Here is a 25,433-nt window from a genome sequence, read left to right as displayed (position 1 = left end):
GTTGATAATAATAATCTGGCGGGGGCAGATTTTTACCTGGATCTGAGCACTGAGGGCTGGTTTAAGGCCCACTCAACCTGCTTGAGAACAATAGAGGAGATATCTGACAGTCCGATAACGGCCCCGATCGAGAAAGCCAAGAACAACGCCGGAGACGATTCGCCCCGCTGACCACACGCCGCCCTTCAAGGCTGAGCGGCGATTACTTGGCAGGCTAAGACCCGTCTCGGCTTTGGCGCCGTGGGGTGTGGTCTGTTAATAATAATAATAATAATAATAATAATAATAATAATAATAATAATAATAATAATGGAGGAATTGGTTACGTAGTAAGAACTCTGCGGCTGTAGGCTTACATTCAGGAGATGAAATGAAATGAAATGTCGTATGGCTTTTAGTGCCAGGATATCCCAGTACGGGTTCGGCTCGCCAGGTGCACGTCTTTCTATTTGACAGCCGTAGGTGACCTGCGCGTCGTGATGAGGATGAAATGATAATGAAGACAGCACACACACCCAGCCCCCGTGCCATTGGAATTAACCAATTAAGGTTAAAATCCCCGACCCGGCCGGGAATCGAACCCGGGACCCTCTGAACCGAAGGCCAGTACGCTGACCGTTCAGCCAACGAGTCGGACATTCAGGAGATGATCTCCACTGTCGGCAGCTCACAGGACGGTTTCGCGTTATTTCCCACGTTCGCGCTAAGCAAATGTGATGGTGGTCAAAGTTCTAGTAATTTAAAATGGCACTAACTCACATTAGATAGCCAGCAGCCAATATTCTGGAATCAGCTAGCGGATGCAAGCTCACAGCCGCGCAGGGGGTCTTACCAGAGACGTATATGCCCTCTCCTTTACGTCCTTACTACAACCCCTAAATACCCTCGTAACCATGTGCAGAGGTCTGTATCCTTTATTTACAACCCCATTCATGTGATTACCTTTCCTTATATTAACACAAAGGTGTTCCCCAGCGACCCAAGGAACAGAATCGAGATTATCAGCATCTATACAATTGTTTACCTATTTGTAATCTTTGAATGCATATCCATGATTCGTTTTCATCTCCGGTTAGAGCAGAAACAGAATGTTACCGTATCTTCGTACCTGTTTATTCCAATATTATTCGTAACTTTTTTTTTTTTAAAGAAAGTCGCAATTTAAGTACAGATACAGATGTACTGTTTAAATTATTTTATATTTGCTGGGTGGTGTAGAAACGAATTCTCACCAGTTAACGCTTACTTAGTACAAAGATTAGTTTTCCATAGCATTTTTGTTGTGCTGCCAATGAACGTCGCACTGAGACAGGTTTAGGGCGACGACAGGATAAGAAAGGTCTGGGAAGGAAGCGACCGTGGCCTTAATTAAGATCAGTGCTGTATTTGGAGGTTTTTTTAGTGGAACGCGCCCGATAAAAACAGGTTATAAAGAAGTCCCCTACTGGTAGTATCTTCTTGTGTCGCCTGCACTACGCCTTCCTCGCCGGAACTAAGACAGATCTTCTGACCAGCATTCCTTCTTATTGACTGAAGAAGCAGCTTGTGAGACACGCTATTCTTGCGTCTTTCGGGTCAGCAACGTGGGGAAGTAAAAGCTGAACCGAGGGGAACACTACCGTCAGATGTCTCGCGAGTATGCGCTTGTCGATCATCATTTGTTCCTAGTTATATCCCAACCACCGAGCACGATGATCCCAACGGCAGAAAAAAAAACGGTGATACCTGATAATTGCAGTGTTCCAGTGTTCCAAAATCAAGGTCAATCGTATTCATAACATCAATTTCCTAAGCATCTTTGCCTAAGTAGGAGTCCTTCCGCAAAAAGTGGTTGCATGCACTTCGTAGCCAGGACCTAAGAAATACAAGTGTGACTCGTAATATCAAGGTATGCTCGTAGCAATTTGAAGTTGAAGATTTTGTCATTACTGAAACGGGTAAATAAGCTAATTAGTACTAATTAAGAAATAATTTTATAATAAATTATGACGTTCTGAGTTAGATGAAAGACAAAGACTTAAGGGAAACGCTCTGGCTTCGATATTTTCACGGAGTGGTACCGGTACCTTGGAAATAACTCCGAGAACAAGAAAATTTAGAAGTAGGGAAGCAGCCATAACACCGTGTGTGGTGGTGTTCCCTGAATCACAATGAGTGGCCTATAGGTTGACACTGGAGTACCATCAATTTTAGACTACCTGAACACGAAATATTCATCAGTTCCAAATTTGAAATATTTATATCTGTCCTATGACCTGAAACAAGATATTGAAACTCGTTCGCTGAAGGGAAATTCAGTTCAGTAGTACTGGATGCAGCCACGGTCTACCCTAAACCACGCATACGTATTTTCGAAAGGCTATTTCAATCAATCAATACTGATCTGCATTTAGGGCAGTCGCCCAGGTGGCAGATTCCCTATCTGTTGCTTTCCTAGCCTTTTCCTAAATGATTTCAAAGAAATTGGAAATTTATTGAACATCTCCCTTGGTAAGTTATTCCAATCCCTAACTCCCCTTCCTATAAATGAATATTTGCCCCAGTTTGTCCTCTTGAATTCCAACTTTATCTTCATATTGTGATCTTTCCTACTTTTATAAACGCCATTCAAACTTATTCGTCTACTGATGTCATTCCACGCCATCTCTCCGCTGACAGCTCTGAACATACCACTTAGTCGAGCAGCTCCTCTTCTTTCTCTCAATTCTTCCCAACCCAAACATTGCAACATTTTTGTAACGTTACTCTTTTTGTACTTGAAGAATTCAATCTTAACAAAAACACGAGAAGAAAAGGTTGCTACACTTAGTCCTTACTTTTCAATCAATTGTTGCTTCTTTCCGGATACCTCCTGTGGGTGGGGGCAGTAGAATAACACCCACTGTAACCGCTGCGACTAAGAGGGGGTCTTAACTTGTGTGTTTTTTTTTTTTTGGCGACCACGGGCCCCTTAGCTGAGTCCTGACATTGCTTCCACTTACTTGTGCCATGCTCCTCACTTTAATCTATCCTGTCCGACCTCTCTTGATCAACTGTTTTCCGACCCCGGCGGCATTAGAGCATTCGAGGCCTAGCGAGGATGTCTTCCATTTTCAAACCCTTCGTAGCCCTTATCTTTCTTTGGTCGATGCCTTCATTTTTCGAAATATGGGATCCCTTCCATTTTTCTCTCTGATTAGTGTTATGTAGAGAGATGGTTACCTAGTTGTACTTCCTCTTAAAACAATAATCACCACCACCACAACACCACTTCTTTCTGGATATTATCCCGCCGTTTTCCTTCATTTTCCGCTTTCAAATCCACAATCGTCATTGCACCTACGTTATTCCCCATCTCTTTTAAAACATCAACAGAGTATGGTCATTTCATTTTTTAGCATTAATGTAACAGTTTCGTTTCGATTATCATAAATTTAGAAATGCTCCACTCATGTAATACAAGCGCATACCGTATGCTCTTTTCTCTCTGCTCAGCGATTGCTATAAGTTGGACAGGCCGAGTTTTCCCCGCTCCACTATAGCACACACTCTCTAGTCCGGCTCCATGGCTAAATGGTTAGCGTGCTGGCCTTTGGTCACAGGGGTCCCGGGTTCGATTCCCGGCAGGGTCGGAAATTTTAACCCTCATTGGTTAATTTCTCTGGCACGGGGAGTGGGTGTATGTGTTGTCTTCATCAACATTTCATCCTCATCACGACTCGCAGGTCGCCTACGGACGTCAAATCGAAAGACCTGCATCTGGCGAGCCGAACGTGTCCTCGGACACTCCCGGCACGAAAAGCCATACGCCATTTTTTTTCCCACTTCATTTCACTCTGGATAGAGGGTTCAACCCAGCTCCATGTCGTTTACCCGACAAAATGCATTAAAACTCAACCAAGAGAGACGCCAACAAGCATGGCTAGAGTAAAACAGAACGGCGAAGTTGACGAGGGGGAAATACAATGATAATAATACTAATTATCACTTTGACAAATTCTTGACTAACCGATTCACAGTTCAATCCTGTATCTAGCCGTAGTCTGCTCTACCCGCATTACAGGATCTTGCAACCTGCTTCTGTATACATCTCTAATTACAATTAATAACTATCTGAGGCTTGTACCATTCTTTGCGTATTATCCTAATAATTCTATAGCCATGCTCGTCCTCACTTAACATATGTCGTTCATTGCTATTAAAAATGTCCTCCTAACCGCCATTTTTTTTTTACAGAATTTCAGGATGTACATTCGGACACCAACCACTGTCTTTGAATATCCTTAAGTCATTATTATTATTATTATTATTATTATTATTATTATTATTATTATCTTCGTCCGCGTCTCTGGTGTAGTGGTTAGTGTGATTAGCAGCTACCTCCCCCCCCCCTTCCGGAAGCCCGGGTTCGATTCCCAGCTCTGCCACAAAATTTGAAAAATGGTACGAGGGCTGGAACGGAGTCCACTCAGCCTCGAGAGGTCAGTTGAGCAGAGGATGGTTCGATTCACACCTCAGCCATCTTAGAAGTGGTTTTCTGTGGTTTCTTACTTCACCTTCAGGCAAATGCCGGGATGGTACCTCAGTTAAGGCCACGGCCGCTTCCTTCCCTCTTCCTTATCTGTTGTATGTTGGGTATTCAGCCCGAAGACTGGTTTGATCCTCCACAGTTCCGTCAACAGCTGTCATAGATAGCCTAGGCCTCACTGAAGAGGCATATCTTCAGTGCCTCTTCCTTATCTATCCCTTCCAATCTTCCCATCCCCCACAAGCCCCTGTCCAGCATAGCAGGTAAGGCCGCCTGGGCGAGGTACTGGTCCTCCTCCCCAGTTTTATCATTCGACCCAAAGTCTCACGCGCCAGGACAGTGCCCTTGAGGTGGGATCCCTCGCTGAGTCTGAAGGAAAAACCAATCCTGGAGGGTAAACAGATTAAGAATTATTATTATTATTATTATTATTATTATTATTATTATTATTATTATTATTACCTTCACTATCCTTATAATGGGTCCCACGTTGTAGATATTACACTACTTTTTTCAATGTAGGCTGTTTCCCTTACATTCAAGAATATGTTTATAAGCTCGAGAATTCAAGCATTAATAGGTCGCCTAATTAAAACTGGTGTAAAGGAAAACATTTTTTTATTAGTTTGTAAAGGCCATGTAAAGGTAATTTCATTTGTAGCTCTTGACGAGTGATATTCTTTGACCTGTGCTGGTTCGTTGAAGAGTGAGAGTAGTGTCGTGTTTGCAGTGCTGTGCGGAGGATGTGCTCGTCCGTTGAATGCAGTGATCAAGTGTCCGGTTTAAAATGTTACATCATTTGTGCGGTGTAAATTGTGTTTGCCTGCTTAGATTTCTTCTCCAGTCATCTGGCGGTGAGTACCATAGTTATGTTCGTAATTAAATAAGTACTGAAGCCAAGCTATAGATTAACTACCCGAAAACTTCGACACGTTTCCTGCTCACCATCAGACTGGTGTTTTCTTAAGTTATATTTTACCTAAAGGTTTACATTCATATTGGGGCGGTTTGGACCACGCTCACGCCTCACTTCCTAGCTTGAAAGTCCAGGTGCTTACGTGCTAGCAAATTTATTTTCTTGGTGAACGCTGGTGATGCTGTTGTGTGCCACACTTCCCAAATAGGGGAATTTCTACCTTTATGTTCGCATTAAAATTAGCCTAATAAAAATATTTCTTTCTTTCTTAATCCGTTTACCCTCCTGTGTTGGTTTTTCCCTCGGACCTCAAGGACAGTGTCCTGGCTCCGGGCGAGCGAGGCTCAAAACCCGGCCAATACCTGTGAATTTTGAAAAATTAAAGTCTTATTGCTGTTGTGGTATTTTAAAGATTTCGGGGTGGTGGTCACATTGTGAATACAGTAGTCTGTTGTTTCTTTGTAGAATCGTAAATATCTCCGTTGTAGAATAGTACGGCACTTGACATAAACTGTTGAAAAGCGAACAAGTTGGCTGTGAGACACGGTTTACTCAGTCAACGGCGAAATTGACGAGCGGGCAGCCAGATGGGGCAAACGCGCTTGCAAAAGGCAATTCGATTATTATTATTATTATTATTATTATTATTATTATTATTATTATTATTATTATTATTATTACGGTATTATGACCACTTCTGTGGTGTAGTGAATAGCGTGATAAGATGTCAGCACCGCCTCTGCCATGAAATTTGGAGAGTGGTACGTGGGCATGAACGGGGTGCGCTCACCCTCTGGAGATCAACTGAGTAGAGGGAGGTTCGATTCTCATCTGAGTCATCCTGGAAGTGGTTTTCCGTGGTTTCCCACTTCTCCTCCAGGCAAATGCCGGGATGGCCACGGCCGCTTCCTTCCCTCTTTCTCGTCTATCCCTTGCAATATTCCCATCCCCCAACAAGACCCCAGTTCAGCATAGCAGATGAGGCCGCCTGGGCGAGCCATTCGACCTCTTCAATAGTTGAAACCCCATACCCAAAGTCTCACGCTCCAGGACACTGCCCTTTAGGCGGTAGAGGTGGGATCCCTCGTTGAGTCCGATGGTAAAACCAACGCAGGTGGGTAAACGGATTATTGTTACTTGCGAGGTATTAATGCTTGAATTCTCTAGCTTATAAACATATTCATGAATGTATAGGGAACAGCCTACATTAGAAAAAAAGTATTATAATATCCACAGCATGGGACCAGTTATAAGGATAGTGAAGGTAATAATAATATATAATAATCATACTGCCTTTTTGCAGACATTTGCGCGATGGTGGATTCGAGCCTCGCTTGTTCAAAGTTTTTTTCCATTTTCCTTGTCTGGGGTTGAACACCCTGAATGAACAAACGAGAATATTATTAGTTAAAATAGGGACTACCGAACAATAAAAGGAGTGTACTGTGTTCAGAGATCTTCCTGTAATAAAATAGGAAATTTTCTCACCTTTTGCACCTAAGCAGTATTAATGGCACTGGTCCCATTTCAATACGATGTTACTTGGCTGGAGTGTGGTACCTTCCTTTTCTGCAAAGGATTGTTATTTACAATGTCATCCAAACGGAACAATAAAGCATATCAGTCAAAGTCCTGCCGGGCGGCTCAGACGGTTGAGGCGCTGGCCTTCTGAAACCAACTTGGCAGGTTCGATTCTGGCTCAGTCCGATGGTATTTGAAGGTGCCCAAATACGTCAGCCTCGTATCGGTAGATTTACTGCGACATGAAAAGAACTCCTAGGGAACTCAATTCCGGCAGCTACCGTCTCCAGAAACCGTAAAATTATTATTATTATTATTATTATTATTATTATTATTTGCTTTACGTCGCACCGACACAGATAGGTCCTATGGCGACGATGGGATAAGAATGGGAAGGAAGCGGCCGTGGCCTTAATTAAGGTACAGCCCCAGCATTTGCCTGGTGTGAAAATGGGAAACCACGGAAAACCATCTTCAGGGCTACCGACAGTGGGGTTCGAACCCACTATCTCCCGATTACTGGATACTGCACTTAAGCGACTGCAGCTATCGAGCTCGGTGTAAAACTATTTAGTGGGACGTAAAGCAATTATTATTATTATTATTATTATTATTATTATTATTATTATTATTATTATTATTATTATTATTGGGACGCTGTTGGCTGTAAGTAGCTTGGGTAGGCAGGGAATACGTTCGGGAAGGCATTCTTTCTCAGTCTCGGACCCATTGATCAGTGCTCGGCCCGGATAAGTATGTATGATTCTCCTGGTCAGGGCTTAAGTGCTCTAACGCTATGAACACCAGGTGTCGAATGCTTCCTCTTAATTGCCTTCGTCCACAGGGCCTAACGGTCTAGGTTCTTAGGGAATTTACATCAATCCATATTTTAAAACAAAAACCATGCGTGTCTACGTTTGATACAGTACGTTCGAGAAGAGAAGCAATGCCGGGTCACATATTATCCGCACACTTTATGTTGGTGCATTTACACCCTAGTGCTGAATCGGTCGACCTCGGCGATCTTCGAGATTCGTACTGGCAACCTTTGAAACACAAACTATGAATCGCTTAAGCATCGTTGTGCGATATCTGGCGTACACTTTACGTACTAGTACTGTTGTTGTTTACACAACAAAGCCAAAGTATAGAATTCATGCTAGGAACAAGATTCGCATCGAGAAATGTTTTATAATGTTATATATTGTGTATGTGACATAGTTGTTGGCTTAAGATGATAACGGTTTAGAAACTTCGTATCGATCGATCATATTCTCGATTCAATTCAGATTTCATTTTCCTTCGGTTGGTAGCACTATCGATACCGGGACACCTCCCTCCTTACTCCTCACCCCCGTACACAAATGCACCAACATAAAGTGTGCGGACTATACTCGCAGTGGCGTATGCTGGGCTACCACTAGACTTACGTTACCCCTTTTCCATGGTTCGTTTAGTGAACGTCAAGCCTTCAGCGTTTTGAGCCTGCTGTGTTTTCAAGGCTGTTTCACAAGCTACTGCCAATGCTCAACCCCTTATCAATGGAGATGGTAGCCTAAGGTTTAGCAAAAATTCCAGCTTTGTGGCTAAATGGATAGAATACTTGCCTTTGGTCCGATGGCCCCGGTTCAATTTTCAGAATCAACCCCCTCACACTAATTCTCCTGGCTTGGGGACTGGGTGTTTGACTTCTTCGCCATTCATTTTATCCTCATTAGGTCACTACCAAGCCTATATTGATGCCATGCACCGTTATTATTATTATTATTATTATTATTATTATTATTATTATTATTATTAATTAAAAAATGTTAAATTTTACAGCGGTCGTACCCATCGTTCATTGGCTAATTAGCTTGCTCGGGAGATCAGTGGTGGCGTCCGACCCAGGATCACGGGGACGATTCTAGCCAACAAAAGAGAACACTAAACCTGAAAGATAGCATTTCATTTTGACAGATCTACCAATAAAAATGGAAACTAGAAGAACACGGGAATGAAATACCAGCACTCTGTTATCTGTATAATTACGTCAGAAGTATGAGGTGAGGAAAAATATACGATGAGTAACGCATTGTTGACAGCAATGGCGATCTGACGGACCGAAGCCTAGCACACCTATCACCCCGGTACCCGCACCTGTCCGATATACAGCAGCAAGGCGCTTGGTGAGAGTCGAGGGGAGAGGGGCGAGAGTCTGGGCTGCAATATCAGTCTCCGATGCCCTGCTCTCAGAAATACGTGTGACGTTTTTTCTCACTGCTTTCAAGTTTTTTTAAATGGAACAATGTGTCAGATGTGTACATAATAATGTGCTTTAGACTTATATCGTCAGTATACGCCACTGCATACACGCGAAACAACACTTCCATTAGGCAACTTGTCACAGGTAACTTACAGCTAGCTCACACTGCTCCCCTGTCAGCCGTGCTGCGCTCTTACGTCACAGTTTCGAATCCGTACAGATTTCTCCTTAGCTTACAATGGACATTGTGAGTTAACTGAGTGATTGTATGAATGAGCGAATGAATGGATGGGTGTCTGCATGCCTGGATGAGCTGCTCATGAATGGTCAAAAGTTCAGTTACTGCAGCACTTTTACAGCGCAGACATCTAAGCGCGATTGCGCTGTCATTTGTTTCTTTCTCGCTGACTTCTCGGTGTCGACGTGATCAAAGAGAATAGAGATAAAACTCAATGATAAATTTCGCTGCCGGGCCACAACATGCTAGTAATTTCAGTCCGCAATCAGAGATACTGTGTGCAATACCTTAGTATTGTTATCAACAGACAGCGCAGAGAAATAATTTCCGACGTAGTCACGCACATCCGATTATGCTTGTGGCTTAACGCACCGCTTCCCTCCCCCTCCTTTCACCCTGCACCCTGCCCATAGGCTATCACCACCTAGTCGGACGATTATAATGCAGTTCTTTGGTCACAGGGATCCCGGGTTCGATTCCCGGCAGGGTCAGGAATTTTAACTACCATTGGTTAATTTCTCTGGCACGGGGGCTGGGTGTATGTGTCGTCTTCATCATCATTTCATCCTCATCATGACACGCAGGTCGCCTAAGGGTGTTAAATAGGAAGACCTGCACCTGGCGAGCCGAACATATCCTCGGATACTCCCGACACTAAAAAGCCATACGCCATTTTTTTAAATGCAGTTCTACTACTCCCATTCCCAATACATTGTAATTCATATATTTTTATTTTTTAAGTAGGCCTACTTACTTTGTTGTAAATAATGATCTGATACCCCTAGTTCGTATGGCCAAATTTAATATGACGTATGGCATACTATGTTATTGGGAACATAACCTCACACCTCAAAGCAGCTTTAACTTGAAGTTAATGAGTGACACAAATATGATATTATGACAAATAAGAAATCCCTTCAAAAGAAAGACACCAGGCGTGATCGAGCGGTGCACAAGTTGCCAACTTTGGAAGATGTAGGTTAGGGTAGGTTAGTGACAAAAGCATTAGACTGCGATTAAGCGAAGGTCGTAAGTTCCCAGGTTAGGCCTTTTAGCCTTCCGTACAATGAGAGCAGCGCATTCAACAAGCTGAAGAAGTTTATCGTGCTTGCAAGTCACAAAGCTGTATATTGCATTTAGTTATGTTTTGATTGTGCACATGTTGGTAACGGAATTCATATCAGCCAATGGAAATGCTACAGCGTGCTTGAGCGATGAATAATGACGTGTGATAAATTATATTAGGTTGACAGGTGGGTCCGTGGCTGTCTCCTCTACAAGGTATTCCACATAAGATTTGTAACATTTCAAATCCTTCATGGTGCTATAAATCTTATGCTACACATACTGAATTTCTACCCATGAATGAATAAACACTCTTCTCTGCCAATCACGGATAGCCACGAGCTGGGTGGGGATCATTTAGAAGCGAATGAGTTATTGGATGAATTAAATGGTGTCAGCCTACATCTACGGAGTGAGAACGCTCCACTGATGAATGACTGAGCTGTCTCTCTTCCACAGCCCGTATTACCGTGTGGTTAGGGGCGCGTGGCTGCGAACTTGCATCCGGGAGATAACTGGGTTCGAATCCCACTGTCGGCAACCCTGAATATGGTTTCCCGTGTTTTCTCATTTTCACTCCAGGCAAATGCTGGGGCTGTACCTTAATTAAGGCCAAATTCGCTTCCTTCCCACTCCTAGGCCTTTCCTATCCCTGCGTTGGTGCGATATAAGGCGAACTGTAAAAAAACTGGTTTCACACTCTCTTTGTTAACGTTTTTCATATACAGAGTGTGCACAAAGTCCGTATTCCTACTCATTTTTTAATTACATATTTCTATTGACAGATATTGTTATCGAGTTGGATTGTTGACAGCAGTTGGTGCCAAGGAATGGCTCATACAAGTGGTTGAGGAACGTTTGCTGGTCGCTGAGTGGATTCATGAACGTAAAATGAATGGATAATCAGTTAAAAATGTGAAGCACGATTTGGGTGCGCGGTTTATGAAAGCAGCACCGATAAACAAGACGTTGTTAGCGTGCGAAAATAAAGTCTTTCTAACGGGCAGTGTTCGCGCGACGCGCCGAGAAGTAGAAGACCAGACTTGAACTTTCTTCTGACGTGGAAAAATCCCCGGTCAAATCCATACGGAAACGTGCGTCAGAGTTGGGGATACCGTAATTACTCATCAAAGTGTATCTGAAAATGAGGTGTTGGCGTCCATTGAGTGTGATGATTTGGAGAGACGTGTTGTTGATTGTGGTCGGATGCTGCAATGCCTCAATGTAATACTCGCGCACCAGTAGTTTCAGAACCGTACTTACGCCGGTGAGCATTATACAAACGGTGCAGTCTCAACATATGCGAGCTACACAGGGGTTTTAAGTTCGCTAACTCTGTGTCCCTACTTCGTACGGTGGGGGTGAGTTTTTATTTGTATTCATTTTATTTGGAATATATTTTTCGACTGCTTCGTCGACCAGTGACTGAACTTGAGGTGTGGAAAACAACACGGAACAAACAATGGAATTCTTCGTTCAGTACTCTGATAAAAAGACATCCCTATTTCAAAGAGTTGGTATCTAGGACGGAAGAAACGCGTGAAACAGCTGATTTTCAGATAGATAGGATGGATATGAATTTCTAAGGTTCGAAGAGAAGAAAAGAACTATCGCATTTTAGGCGAAAGTGCCAAGAGGTCTACGGCTAAATATGACAAAACTGAATTTTTTTTTTTTTTACAAGAATCTCTTTAGTCATCAAAACGGACCGAAACCTGTGAGCCGGGCTGGGTAGTTCAGTCGGTAGAGCGCCGGCCTTCTGAGCTCAAGTCGGCGGGTTCCATCCCGGCGCAGTCCGGTGGTATTTGAAGGTGCTCAAATAAGTCAGGCTCGTGTCGGTAGATTTACTGGCACGTTAAAGAACTCCTGCGGGAAACATTCCGGCACCTCAGCATCCCCGAAAACCGTAAAAGTATTTAGTGGGACGAAAAATTATTATTATTATTATTATTATTATTATTATTATTATTATTATTATTATTATTATTATTATTATTTCTTAATCCGTTTGCCCTCCAGGGTTGATTTTTCCCTCGGACTCAGCGAGGGATCGCACCTCTACCGCGTCAAGGTCTGTGTCCTAGAACATGAGACTTATGGTCGGGCGGTTCAACTGGGGAGGAGGACCTTGCCCAGGCGGCCTCAGCTCCTATGCTGAACAGGGGCCTTGTGAGGGATAGGAAGGGACTAGGAGTGGAAAGGAAGCGGCCGTGGCCTTAATTCAGTTACAGCCCCAGGATTTGCCTGGTGTGAAGATGCGAAACCACGGGGAACCATCTTCAGGGCTGTCGACAGTGGTGTTCGAACCCACTATCTCCCGTATGCAAGGTCACAGCAGCGCGGCCATTCGCTCGGTTGTCACGAATATAACATGTCTTCAGAGCAACTGTGGAACTGAAACTGTTTCACGACCCTGCAAGCACGATCGCCTGATTTCCGTTTTTGTCGACGCATGTGCGGAGGGCCTTTGAACACCCTCCGTACTGTCCAGACGTGAGTCCTTGTGATTTAGGCGCGGTTCACGAGGTCGCTTGGCATCTGTAGGGCGCTCCGTTGCTTTCATCAAGAGCCAACATTTGGCGGGTGACTTGCTACTACAGCCCTCGTAGACAGTTGTGCCTTTCAGCGTTCAATCTGCAAGCATCTGTGAACATACTGAACGCGTTGTGGGCTCGTTTATTTTACACTTCTTACATTTAAATCAATCATCGTCTTGCGTATCTTAACGGAGTCCATTATCCTCCTCCATTCGCCTCACATCACGCACTCCGGATCATTCTCGCTACTTGCAAAATATATTCTCCGTCCGCCCCTTACAACGATGTCGGTCTGAAAACAGACTGATGTAAATATATGTGTGAGAGCTGAAAGGCTGTTGGAAAATAAACAAGTTCAACTGTTACTTCTGGGTAGCCCCATGTAGGATCACGTGCCCTCGCACACGAATCGTCATCAGGTCATAAATGCCGCCAATTACATGTATTCTGCTAGTCCCAGTGACTGAGGGAGGAACGTGCCCTGCTGACTCGTCATGGGATAACATCCATCCGATTTTAAATAATGGAATGCGTTTCAAATATCATTCAGTTGTGTCGCACAGAATATTCGGATGAGTTATGAATCAATTTAACGGTTTAAGTTTGTCGGATGGATAATCGATTGAATTAAGCGAATAGATGAACTCTTATAAAAAATAGAAATACACCATTTTTACAAACGTATCTCCAAATGTTGAAAGTAAATGAGTGAATTAACTATCTCAATAACATCACTTTTCATTCCATTATTTCGAAAGCATTCAATATTCAATGGCCTCATTCATTTGAATGAATAATCGAGTGGGAAATACAATCGAATGAGCGATTATTTTGTATTCGATTATCTCATCACTATTGCTAGGAGCCTCGCTGTACCCGGGGGTTGCTTTCACCATGGAGTGCTGTATTAGTTTAATTCTGCTCTCGACTTCCTAACGATGAAACAGTCCGAGTGATGTTCCTCTCTTTAATTCAGTGTTCATGCGTCTGTTTATTGCAATTCACTTTTCTGTGTATTCATAACCCTGTTGTAAAGTTGAGTAGAGCGCTGACCTTCTGAACTGAACTTGGCAGGTTCGATCCTGACTCAGCGCTCAAATACGTCAGCCTCGTGTACGTAGATTTACTGGCACGTAAAATAATTCATGCAGAACAAAATTTGGGCACTTTGGCGTCTGCAGAAACAGTACATGTTCAGTGATGACTCGTGAGGTTGCCACTGGTCGCATGCCTTTGACGTTCATTCAGCTCACATACAATATGGATACTGGGGGCAGAGGTAGAGCTGCCCACACTACAGTATACTGCACCTACCCTACGGGCTCTGGCGATACATCTACAGGGTCGCTAACGGGTAAAATCAAATGGGCATCAAATATAAAATAACTTAGTGGCATAAAGGGTAGGAAGAGATGGCTGTCATATCTATATTAGAATGAGAACAAGGTTTTTATAAAGTTTAAATAAAATCAAATGGGTTTATTAAATCCTGATGATTATGACAAATGAAACATATATACAATTGATGTTCATGAATTGATTCTACATCGTTGTGGATTATTTTAAAATATGATATTGAGGGATAAGACCGAGTACCGACCATTCATAAAGCAAATATGTCATGACTTAACGTATGCGGAAACATTTAACATAAATCACTGAAGCTATTCCTATATTACTGGGCAATTAAATTAAACACTGATGCAGACAAGTGTGAGTGACAACTATCCTACCACAAATTGGTTTCCCAATGGAATAACTTGACATAATATGATACAATCTGTACAAGGATCAAGAGCCTTGGGTTCGGATCGAACCTTGACCTAAATACACAATTTCACCGCACCAATGGGTAACAACCATTGTCGACGCTGAACACCAATACAAACAATATATGGAATACATGAGAAAAACACATTTTATTTACACAAAACATGTGAAATGCCCAACACTGTGATAGCTGTACACATGCCCAGGACCGAACACATGTCCACGATGTCTCCAGGATCCTGAGACCCTACTCGCCATTTAATATGCAAAAATCAATAATAAAGATAATGCTAAGTACAGAACACCGGGTCGCTTGTTGCTGGAGTAGATCTAAATCAGCTGAGGCAAATAAATAAATCAACACGCTCGCAAGAACAAAACTTCAGTCAGGCAAAAGATTCTCGTTAGGGTCGAAGCACACACAAAAAATACTGCACACGAATCTTGCACAAAAAATACGGTTCTGGTCAGTCACCCCTCGCAACGGGCGGGGCTTCCGGTCGCTTCTTAAAGGAAGAACAAATATCGTACTTTTAAAAATACACATCACATTAAACCACACCATATCTTCATTACCATGAGGTCATTCCTCATTCATCTCTCATATTATAAGCCTCTACACGTGCCATTTAAATCTGACCACAATCTCTCACACCTTGAGTCCTGACTTCGAGTCAACCTAACTTCGTAAGCCATATCTTCGCATCTAATCTCACACACAGCTGATCCGATGGTAATAAAAGAAACATGTACGTCTGAACATTAAGACACCGGCTCCTATTATTATTATTCTCTTCCTTCGTTATGCCCATTCATAGAGCGCGTTTGAACTTGATAGTTGGTTTGATGGTTTGTGCCTTCTTATCCTCCCAAAATCTCTTCATGAATGCACTGTGTTGCATCTTGCGTTCTGTCGACCACTTCCTACCAGTTGTCTTTTTTGGTTTCTCCCTAAATTTATGATTAGCTACTTTGGTTCTAAAAGCTCCACGATTTTCCATGATGTCGTCTGTAATATTTATTTCTTGGAGGTCCGCCTTAGTTTCTTCTAGCCATTTTATTTTGACCTTCTTTGAGTTGATTACTTTGAATAATCTTTTAGTTAGTCTGTCGCTGTTCATTCTGTAGATATGGCCATAGAAATTAAGGCGCCTTTTCCGTACAGCATCAGTAAACCTGTCGGTGAAGGAGTAGAGGTCCGCTGTTTTCCTCTTAATCCACATTCCATTTTCTCTCGTAGGACCATAAATTTTCCTGAGAATTTTCCGCTCCTGCTTTTCAATTTCTGTAATTTTAGAGTGACCACCTAAGCATATGGTTTCTGAGGCATATAAAGCTTCGGGCAATACAACTGTCTTGTAGTGTCGTAATTTTGCATTACGCGATATGACTCTTTTGTTGTAGTAATTCCACGTCAGTCTGTATGCCTTATGTAGTTTGGTGTTTCTTTCTACATTGGCACTACTGTCTAATCCTGATGGTAGTATAATTTCTCCAAGGTATTTGAAGGAGGGCACCTGTGAAATTGTGCCGTTTTCCATCTCTAGCGGAGTTCTTTTGCTATTTTGACGTAGATTTTCCATGTACTTGGTTTTCTCGTAGGATATCTGGAGGCCTGCCTTTGATGCTATATTGTGTAGTCTCTGTATGGCATACCTTGTTTCATCCTTGGTCTTAGTAATGATTGCGAGATCATCAGCAAATGCTAAACATTTCACATTGACCTTGCTTCCCAAATTTCCGATGTTCACACCCTTGATATCCTTTTCCCACTCTCTAATAACTTTGTCTAGAACTAAGTTAAACAGAATAGGGGAGATGCTGTCACCTTGACGAACGCCCGTACATATTTCAAAAGGCTCAGAGATTTCTCCAAGGAATTTCACTTTAGAGGTCGTACTTGTGAGGGTCTGCTGGATAAGTGCTCTGGTCTTCTTGTCCACTCTGAGTTCTTCTAGGGTATCAAATACTGTCTGTCTGTCCACAGAGTCATACGCCTTCTTAAAATCCACAAAGGTGACGATCGTGCTGGCACTTCGGCGAATCCTTAATATCGTCTTCAAGTTCCATATTTGTTCTGCACATGATCGACCTTTCCTGAAACCCGCTTGGTACTCGCCAATCAGATGATCTGTCTGTTTTTCTAACCGGTTCAAGAGAGCTTTGGAAAGGATTTTGTATGCGATTGGCAGTAGAGATATGCCTCTATAGTTGTTTGGATCTGCCTTGTCACCTTTCTTGTGCAATGGGTGTATTATTATTATTATTATTATTATTATTATTATTATTATTATTATTATTATTATTATTATTATTATTATTATTACTACTGATCCTTTAAAATGAGTCTAATTTCCATCTGGCGTGCCTACGCGATTTACATATTACACACGCATTAATCAAAACAACAAACACGGCAATTAAAACATTATCATTATAGACCGTTATGCCTTTCAGCGTTCAGTCTGCAAGCCTCTGAGAATTTACTAAACGTCGCCACAATCCTCGATTTGCAACTAGTGTTGTGGCCTCATTTAGTTCTATACCTCTTATCTTTAAATCGTTAGAAACCAAGTCTAACCATCGTCGTCTTGGTCTCCCTCTACTTCTCTTACCCTCCACAGCAGAGTCCGTTATTCTCCTAGGTAACCTATCCTCCTCCATTCGTCTCACATGACCCCACCACCGAAGCCGGTTTATGCGTACAGCTTCATCCATCGAGTTCATTCCTAAATTAGCCTTTATCTCCTCATTTCGAGTACCCTCCTGCCATTGTTCCCACCTGTTTGTACCAGCTATCATTCTTGCTACTTTCATGTCTGTTACATCTAACTTATGAATAAGATATCCTGAGTCCACCCAGCTTTCGCTCCCGTAAAGCAAAGTTGGTCTGAAAACAGACCGATGTAAAGATAGTTTCGTCTGGGAGCTGACTTCCTTCTTACAGAATACTGCTGATCGCAACTGCGAGCTCACTGCATTAGCTTTACAGAATATAAAATCTAATGAATCGGGTTAATCATGATAATAATAATAATAATAATAGACTAATAATAATAATAATAAATACTGAATGGAATCTATAACCCTGTTGTACGGTTACACTACCTCTCGCCCGGAGGCTCCGGGTTCGATTCGCGGCCAGGTCGGGGATTTTTCTCTCGATCTGAGGGCTGGTTCGAGGGCCCGGTCTCGAAATCCCAGAATAACGGCCGAGAGGATGCGTCGTGCTGACCATACGACCCCTCGTAATCTGCAGGCCTTCGGGCTGAGCAGCGGTCGCTGGGCAGGCCAAGGCCCTTTCAATGGCGTTATGTGCCATGGGGTTGGGGGGAGGGGTTCCCTGGCTCGGCCCCACCCGTAGTGTCACAAGCTTCAATCTCCAGCGAGCTTGCAGCTAGACAAGGAAAGCTTACCCAACTAGATCGTAAATAAAGAAAGATTTTGGAATACAGTATATAAGGTTTTTTATCTCTTGTCAGGATGTTGATAGTTATTTATTTTAAGTTTCTCTTCTCAAAATAGCATTACGTCTGTGACTTAGATGATTAATCTCGACCAAAGGTCATCGGTTGATGTCCCTGTCGAGTACAATACCTCTCACTCCCCCAAGGACGTTGCTGTTCGTTACAACGGGTTTAGTACGGAGTAGTTCATTAACGAAGAAATGAAACATTAATACTTCATATGTATATAATCAAGTTAGCCACGGCTTGATTTATGATAATGGAATTACTGAACAGTGTGTCTTAAACCGGTTACTCACATTCCGATCGCTGGCTTTTAGCACTCGCCTAATATTTTTTTAAATACAAACTCTATGGCACGACAGCCCGCTTGCGCAATACGAGGTGACGCGACCAATCCTACCGGGACCGATATCTCAGTGTTAAGTGGTGTGGACCTTGAGCCACCACTCAGATCCAGTTAAAAATGCCCGATCTGGCGGAGAATCCAACCCAGTGCTTTCGGATAGAAGGCAGGCTCGCTATCTAGACCGTGGGATTTTCAAAAGGAATAATAATAATAATAATAATAATAATAATAAAATTACAGAAGGCCTATAGACTCGCGTGGAACATATATAACAAAGAAATCAATGCCCAGGAACGGAAAATTAATACATTACAACTCAGTTCTCAAAACTGAAGCACTATACGCCGCGGAAACCTTGATCATTGGAGCCAGATCACTTATTAAAGAAATATAGAAACAGGAGAGGAAAATATTGTGGAAAATCTTTGGTGCAGTCTACTCAGAGGGAACCTGGATGAAACGGAAGCATCGGGAGCTTTGTCAGCATTCTGAAAATATCACCGACACCTTGAGGAAAAGGCTATTAAAGTTCTGTGGCCACAGCAATGAGAGGCTCAACCTTGGTCTCTCAATTAAAGTAAAGAACAACTGGCTTCGTGAAATAGAAAAAGACGTTCAGGAAATTGTTCAAGATAACTCCAGTTCAAGTCAACAAGCAGCATTTCGCTGATAAAATGAATACCGGGACCAATAAATCAGGGACTGAGGAAAATGTTCACGGTCAGATGAAGAGATTTTGGGAGAAGAAGAAGAAGAAGAAATCAACATGAGCCATTTAAGTTGTATCACGCTCCGCACAAGGGCATAACGCTGTATGCATGCGGCTACCAGACGTAGAATAAAGGAGAAGATTTATTCGTCACCACGAAAAACGGACATTTAATCAATGTCCTCAATTATGCCGAAAGTTGAAGGGTTAAATAGCTCGGAAATAGCTTGAATAGTTCTATCGAACTAAAAAAAAAATTCGAAAAATCACTTCCGGCCTGAAATCACTTCCGGAAAAACATCCTAAAATCGCTTATTTCTTTACTCGTCTTCTTTTTTATTTAAATCCCAGCCAAATTAACCTCTTTACATAATGCTTTCTGTAATGTGTTCCTTGGTTCAGTACCCTCAGGTATTTTTGATTGAAAAATGTCCACACTCAATGTAGTGAAACTGTGCATTAGCGCTCGCAATCAATCAGTACTCAATCAATACTGATCTGCATTTAGGACAGTCGCCCAGGTGGCAGATTCCCTATCTGTTGCTTTCCTAGCCTTTTCCGAAATGATTTCAAAGAAATTGGAAATTTATTGAACATCTCCCTTGGTAAGTTATTCCAATCCCTAACTCCCCTTCCTATAAATGAATATTTTCCCCAGTTTGTCCTCTTGAATTCCAACTTTATCTTCATATTGTGATCTTTCCTACTTTTATAGACGCCATTCAAACCTATTCGTCTACTAATGTCATTCCACGCCATCTCTCCGCTGACAGCTCGGAACATACCACTTAGTCTAGCAGCTCTTCTTCTTTCTCTCAATTCTTCCCAACCCAAACATTGCAACATTTTAGTAACGCTACTCTTTTGTCGGAAATCACCCAGAACAAATCGAGCTGCTTTTCTTTGGATTTTTTCCACTCCTTGAATCAGGTAATCCTGGTGAGGGTCCCATACACTGGAACCATACTCTAGTTGGGGTCTTACCAGAGACTTATATGCCCTCTCCTTTACATCCTTACTACAACCCCTAAACACACTCATAACCATGTGCAGAGATCTGTACCCTTTATTTACAATCCCATTTATGTGATTACCCCAATGAAGATCTTTCCTTATATTAACACCTAGATACTTACAATGATCCCCAAAAGGAACTTTCACCCCATCAACGCAGTAATTAAAACTGAGAGGACTTTTCCTATTTGTGAAACTCACAACCTGACTTTTAGCCCCGTTTATCATAATACCATTGCCTGCTGTCCATCTCACAATATTTTCGAGGTCACGTTGCAGTTGCTGACAATCTTGTAACTTATTTATCACTCTATAGAGAATAACATCATCCGCAAAAAGCCTTACCTCCGATTCCACTCCTTTACTCATATCATTTATATATATAAGAAAACATAAAGGTCCGATAACACTGCCTTGAGGAATTCCCCTCTTAATTATTACAGGGTCAGATAAAGCTTCACCTACTCTAATTCTCTGAGATCTATTTTCTACAAATATAGCAACCCATTCAGTCACTCTTTTGTCAAGTCCAATTGCACTCATTTTTGCCAGTAGTCTCCCATGATCCACTCTATCAAATGCCTTAGACATGTCAATCGCGATACAGTCCATTTGACCTCCAGTGGTAGAAAAAGGCAAGCTGCGAATCTAATCGCCCGGATAACGATGATTCAGAACAAGATTGTAATTTTTAGGAATAAATAAAGTACCGTATATATTCTCAAAGTTTATTATATTTTATTTTCCTAAAATTCGTAGCTCATATCCCTAGGATGTTTTCAACATTGGCTTGTTTGTCTGAAGGGCTACGACTGTGACAGTTCTCTCTCTTCTGTTGATAGCCATCTGGATCTCTCTTGACATGCCCGTTTGAAAATCCTAGCACATGTTCTGTATCCATACGTCTGCCATGTTTGCTGTGAGGCAACTTCTGGTCGTCTCCTTTTTTCAATCTCGCCTTTATGGTGTTCCTTTAGTAGACATATAGTCAATGAAATATATCTACTTTGTGTCTCAACTTTCCTGTAAGAGAAATAGATTCTTGAAGTTCATTGGAACAAATTCACTGAAATATAAGTTTAAAAAGCAGGCTCATTGACTTGCGTTCACCAGTCGAGTCACTGACTCGCCGCGCAACACACGATCACTGTTCCAAGAGTGTTAAAGAGCAGGGCTTTGCTCCGCACAACAAAGTCCATTAATACTGTTTTAATTACTCACACGATAACTGCTCTAATCGCTTACACACACAAACGCACACTGTTGCTTTATGCATCTAAGAGGTACTTTCTGTAGGAAGACTTGAAAGACTCTGAGTTACTGCTGCGGATGTAACTCAGAGTTCTCGTCGTAATAAATGAGCGATTATAGGCAGCTAAAGGCAATGCCAAGTGTAGCAACAGAGCGTGGATTATACGGGTGAAAAGAGGAAAGTTTGATGGCGGGTACTGGGGAGCCAACTCGGCTACATGAAGATTTGAGTTCTTCACATTTCAGAAGGGAAAGTTGCTTGTAATAAGGAGTGGGATGTGTGTCATAGACTCATAGCGTAACGAAAATATAAATCTGATGCAAGAATTCATGGTCCTTTGTATCTTTCTAATGTGTTCTTTCGTTGCATCTATGAATACGTCATTACAGTAACAGACCTAATGTTTTTATAAGCCTGACTTTCATATTTAACAGTAAAATGTTATGGTGGTATTTCAGAGGATGGAGTGAGGCATATACTCTGTTACAGGTTTTACATTTTTAATAACAGCTAGATTATTTACCGGACTTTCAGACAGAATTTTCGGTTGTCTAGAGTCTTTGTCATGTTTATTAATTTCGATTGTCCAGAAATAATGGCTTTTGTCTTGGAGGGACTTAATCATATCGAGATTTCAAAAGCACGTAATGATATATTTTGTAATTCTATCAGTTGCTATACAAACTCCCAGTTTTGCGTGATAATAATTTTTCGGACCCACTATCTCCCGCTGGCGGCCACTGGCTCGGAGAAACAAAGAAACTCGAACATGTCAGAGATGTCTGTGTTTAACGGAAACATCAAGTCCATACATTATAATTGGCACATTTCTGTATCGAGTGCAGCCACATATATACTGCCTGCGTATCCGTTTTATTCTACCAGATTGTAGAGAGGCAGCAAGAAGTTCGTCTACTGTATGGGAAGGTTGATGATGAAAGTGGTGTAAAGGAGGGGACGAACAATTGTTTTATCATTAACAAGAAATATCCCGGTGATAATGGTCACTTAGAGTAGTGTGATAATAAAGTCAAGGTAAACGTAATTTCCCAACGACAACAGCAACAACAAGTACAACGACAAGCAATTCCATGGAAAGAAATACTACTAGTTTGACTTTCTAAATCCAGCGTCGTCATGTACAAAATCACAGTTAGGGTTAGCAGGTGCTTTTAGTGGAATGTACGACTAAATGGTCTAAAACATAGGACATTTAGGAAACACATCGGGACATCACACACTGAAAGGAAGAATACATTAACATAAGCTACGACCAGACGGTGGACATTGAGTATTGATTTGATTCCTGTAGAATTTTGTACATTGAATGCAATGGTGCCAGTTTTTTGTTTCAAATCCGTACAGAAATTTAAGTAAATTAATACACGTTAAGCCTTGGTGCTATTCGACAGGACTAGACTACGTGCCGGCGCCGGGTTTCACCCTCTCCCTTCCTACATCATTTATCACGTCATTCATTTAATCTCATTAACTCCTCTGATAAGGCTGACGTTAGGAAGGGCATCCGGCCATAAAAACTCTCACACTCGACCACAAGGGCTGGACAAAGAAACAATGCTGAACAGAAAGCGGGCATATGACGAGCCGACACAAACCTATCAGATACCTGGATTTCATCACGTGACCAACCACAACTATCATAGCAGCCTCTCTAGTGGATTTTCATAGCTTGTTGAGAGAACGTCATAACCTGACGGCTGATCCTTTCATAACAGAAAAATGAGGGTTTCTATTAACATAGATGGCAAAGAAGTGCTATGCTGTCAGCACCAGTGCATACAGGAGGGACAGAGAAGTTGTGCGCCATCAAGAGACCGCAAGCGCTATCTTTGTTCACCCAGAGCATCTGCAGAGGACAATGACATGGAAATCGTCGCTGTGGAGACAGCTAATTGCACTATAAACCACCTGGCCATGACGAGGAATGGCTGACTTGGAAGTCCCTGGATAAATTGAGATGTGGAGTGGGCAGGTTAATTTAGCCAGATGGTAAGAATGATATCCAGTGTGAATGTGGTGAAGTCTTCCATTACTCCACAGTAAATGCACTGGAATTAGCCAAGTTCTAGTAATTTGAACTGTGCCTTATATGCATATGCACGAGAATATGGAAACTTCAATAGAAGCAGCAGCTCCACATTCAAGTACAGGCCCAGCAAACTGGGAACGCAATATTCTGTGAAGCAAAGGTGAGCAACATGAAGATTAATGGAGGCAAATCAACTGTTACAACATTTACAAACAGGAGTTTTAAAACTGAATTTGAATATACTTTGGATGAGGTAGTTATCCCAAAAGATGGCAAGTGCAAATACTTAGGTGTGAGATTTGAAAGTAATTTGCACTGGAAGGGTCATGTGGAGGACATTGTTGAGAAAGCATACAGATCGTTACATATCATAATGAGGCTACTTAAAGGATGCAACAAAGAATTAAAAGAGAAAAGTTATTTAAGTATGGTTCGTCCATTATTGGAATATGCAAACAGTGTTTGGGATCCTCACCAAGAATACCTAATAAAAGAAATAGAAAGTGTGCAGAGGAAAGCAGCAAGATTTGTAACAGGGGATTTCAGGAGAAAGAGTAGTGTATCAGAAATGTTAAAGAAACTAGGGTGGGAAACTCTAAGTAAGAGAAGGGAGAAAACTAGACTTATAGGTTTATATAGAGCCTATACAGGAGAAGCAGCATGGGGAGATATCCGTGAGAGGCTTCAGTTGGAAAATAATTATATCGGCAGGACTGACCACAAATATAAAATTAGAAGGAATTTTAGCAGAAGCGATTGGGGTAAATTTTCATTCATTGGGAAGGGTGTGAAGGAGTGGAACAGTTTACCAGGGGTAGCGTTTGATCCTTTTCCAAAATCTGTACAGATATTCAAGAAGAGAATAAACAGCAACAGAGAAAATAAATGACATGTTAGAGGGCATTCGACCAGTGCAGGTTAATGTAAATAAAGAATGTGTGTGAATAAATTAATTCCATCCCCTGGTCTAAGGAGTTTGGACAGCCAAAGTAGGGGACTGCCTGTAGGGGTGAAGTACAGTGGGGACTTCGAGGGCCCTGGGACCGCTACGGTAGCTGTGAAGGCCCTCCAGGAAGTCTGAAAAGTGGTGGTAAAAGGGGCTCTGGTTAAGACGCAGCAGGTCGTTATGCTACTTAGGTTCCAGAATGGGTAAAGAAAAGAAAAAGTAAATAAATGCAATGTAAATTTTAATCTTATATCAGTTGTATAGTATCATTTGAAGTAATTCCACATACTGTATATCAGATGACTATATTTGTAAGTAGTACAGGAGATATTATTAGTAGAATTTTGTAAACAATGTAAATTTATTAATTATGAGCTGTGTGTTTAATAGAAAAAATGTTAGCGTAAATTATATAATATTGTATTATAGGAAAATGTTATTCTCTTGTTAATTTAATATTTAGTGCTTGACAATAATGTATTTTAGTGTACCATTTGCCACCGAGGTAGACACCTCATTTGCAAATAAAGAGATTTTGATTTGATTTGAGCAATTACTGACCATCTTCCTCTACAGTCTACAAAATAATGCACAACCTTATTGTGGGTTTTTCCAAGTATATTTACATCAGAACCGTAGTTAGTAATGCCATTTTTGCCCTTTCTGTAGGTATTCACCTAAGCGTTCGTGGGGCGATGACCTAGATGTTAGGCCCCTCTAAACATCATCATCCCACGTGTAGCCACCGATCGGGATTCCAGTGCAGGCATTCCCTGATAAAGGGAAGCAGGATGCCTTCATATTAAAGTATGTGAGTAGGCGACGGTCACTCCCTTCCCACTCCTGT

The 25,433-nt window shown here is 41.9% G+C and overlaps 1 protein-coding gene across 1 annotated transcript in view; it reads left to right on the top strand.

Moving 5' to 3' along the window:
* Positions 1-5,221: 5,221 nt before the first annotated feature.
* The window catches only part of LOC136884865 (pyridoxine/pyridoxamine 5'-phosphate oxidase), a 159,215-nt gene continuing 139,003 nt past the window's right edge, over positions 5,222-25,433 (top strand). Inside the window, exon 1 of the mRNA XM_067157156.2 lies at positions 5,222-5,361. The gene's annotated coding sequence lies outside the window, so the exon portion shown is untranslated. The remainder of the gene's footprint in view (positions 5,362-25,433) is intronic.

Source organism: Anabrus simplex, chromosome 13 (assembly GCF_040414725.1).
Source record: "Anabrus simplex isolate iqAnaSimp1 chromosome 13, ASM4041472v1, whole genome shotgun sequence".
Taxonomy (NCBI): Eukaryota; Metazoa; Arthropoda; class Insecta; order Orthoptera; family Tettigoniidae; genus Anabrus; species Anabrus simplex.
Note: the sequence above shows the minus strand (reverse complement) of the source record. Positions and strands in the feature narration are given on the sequence as shown.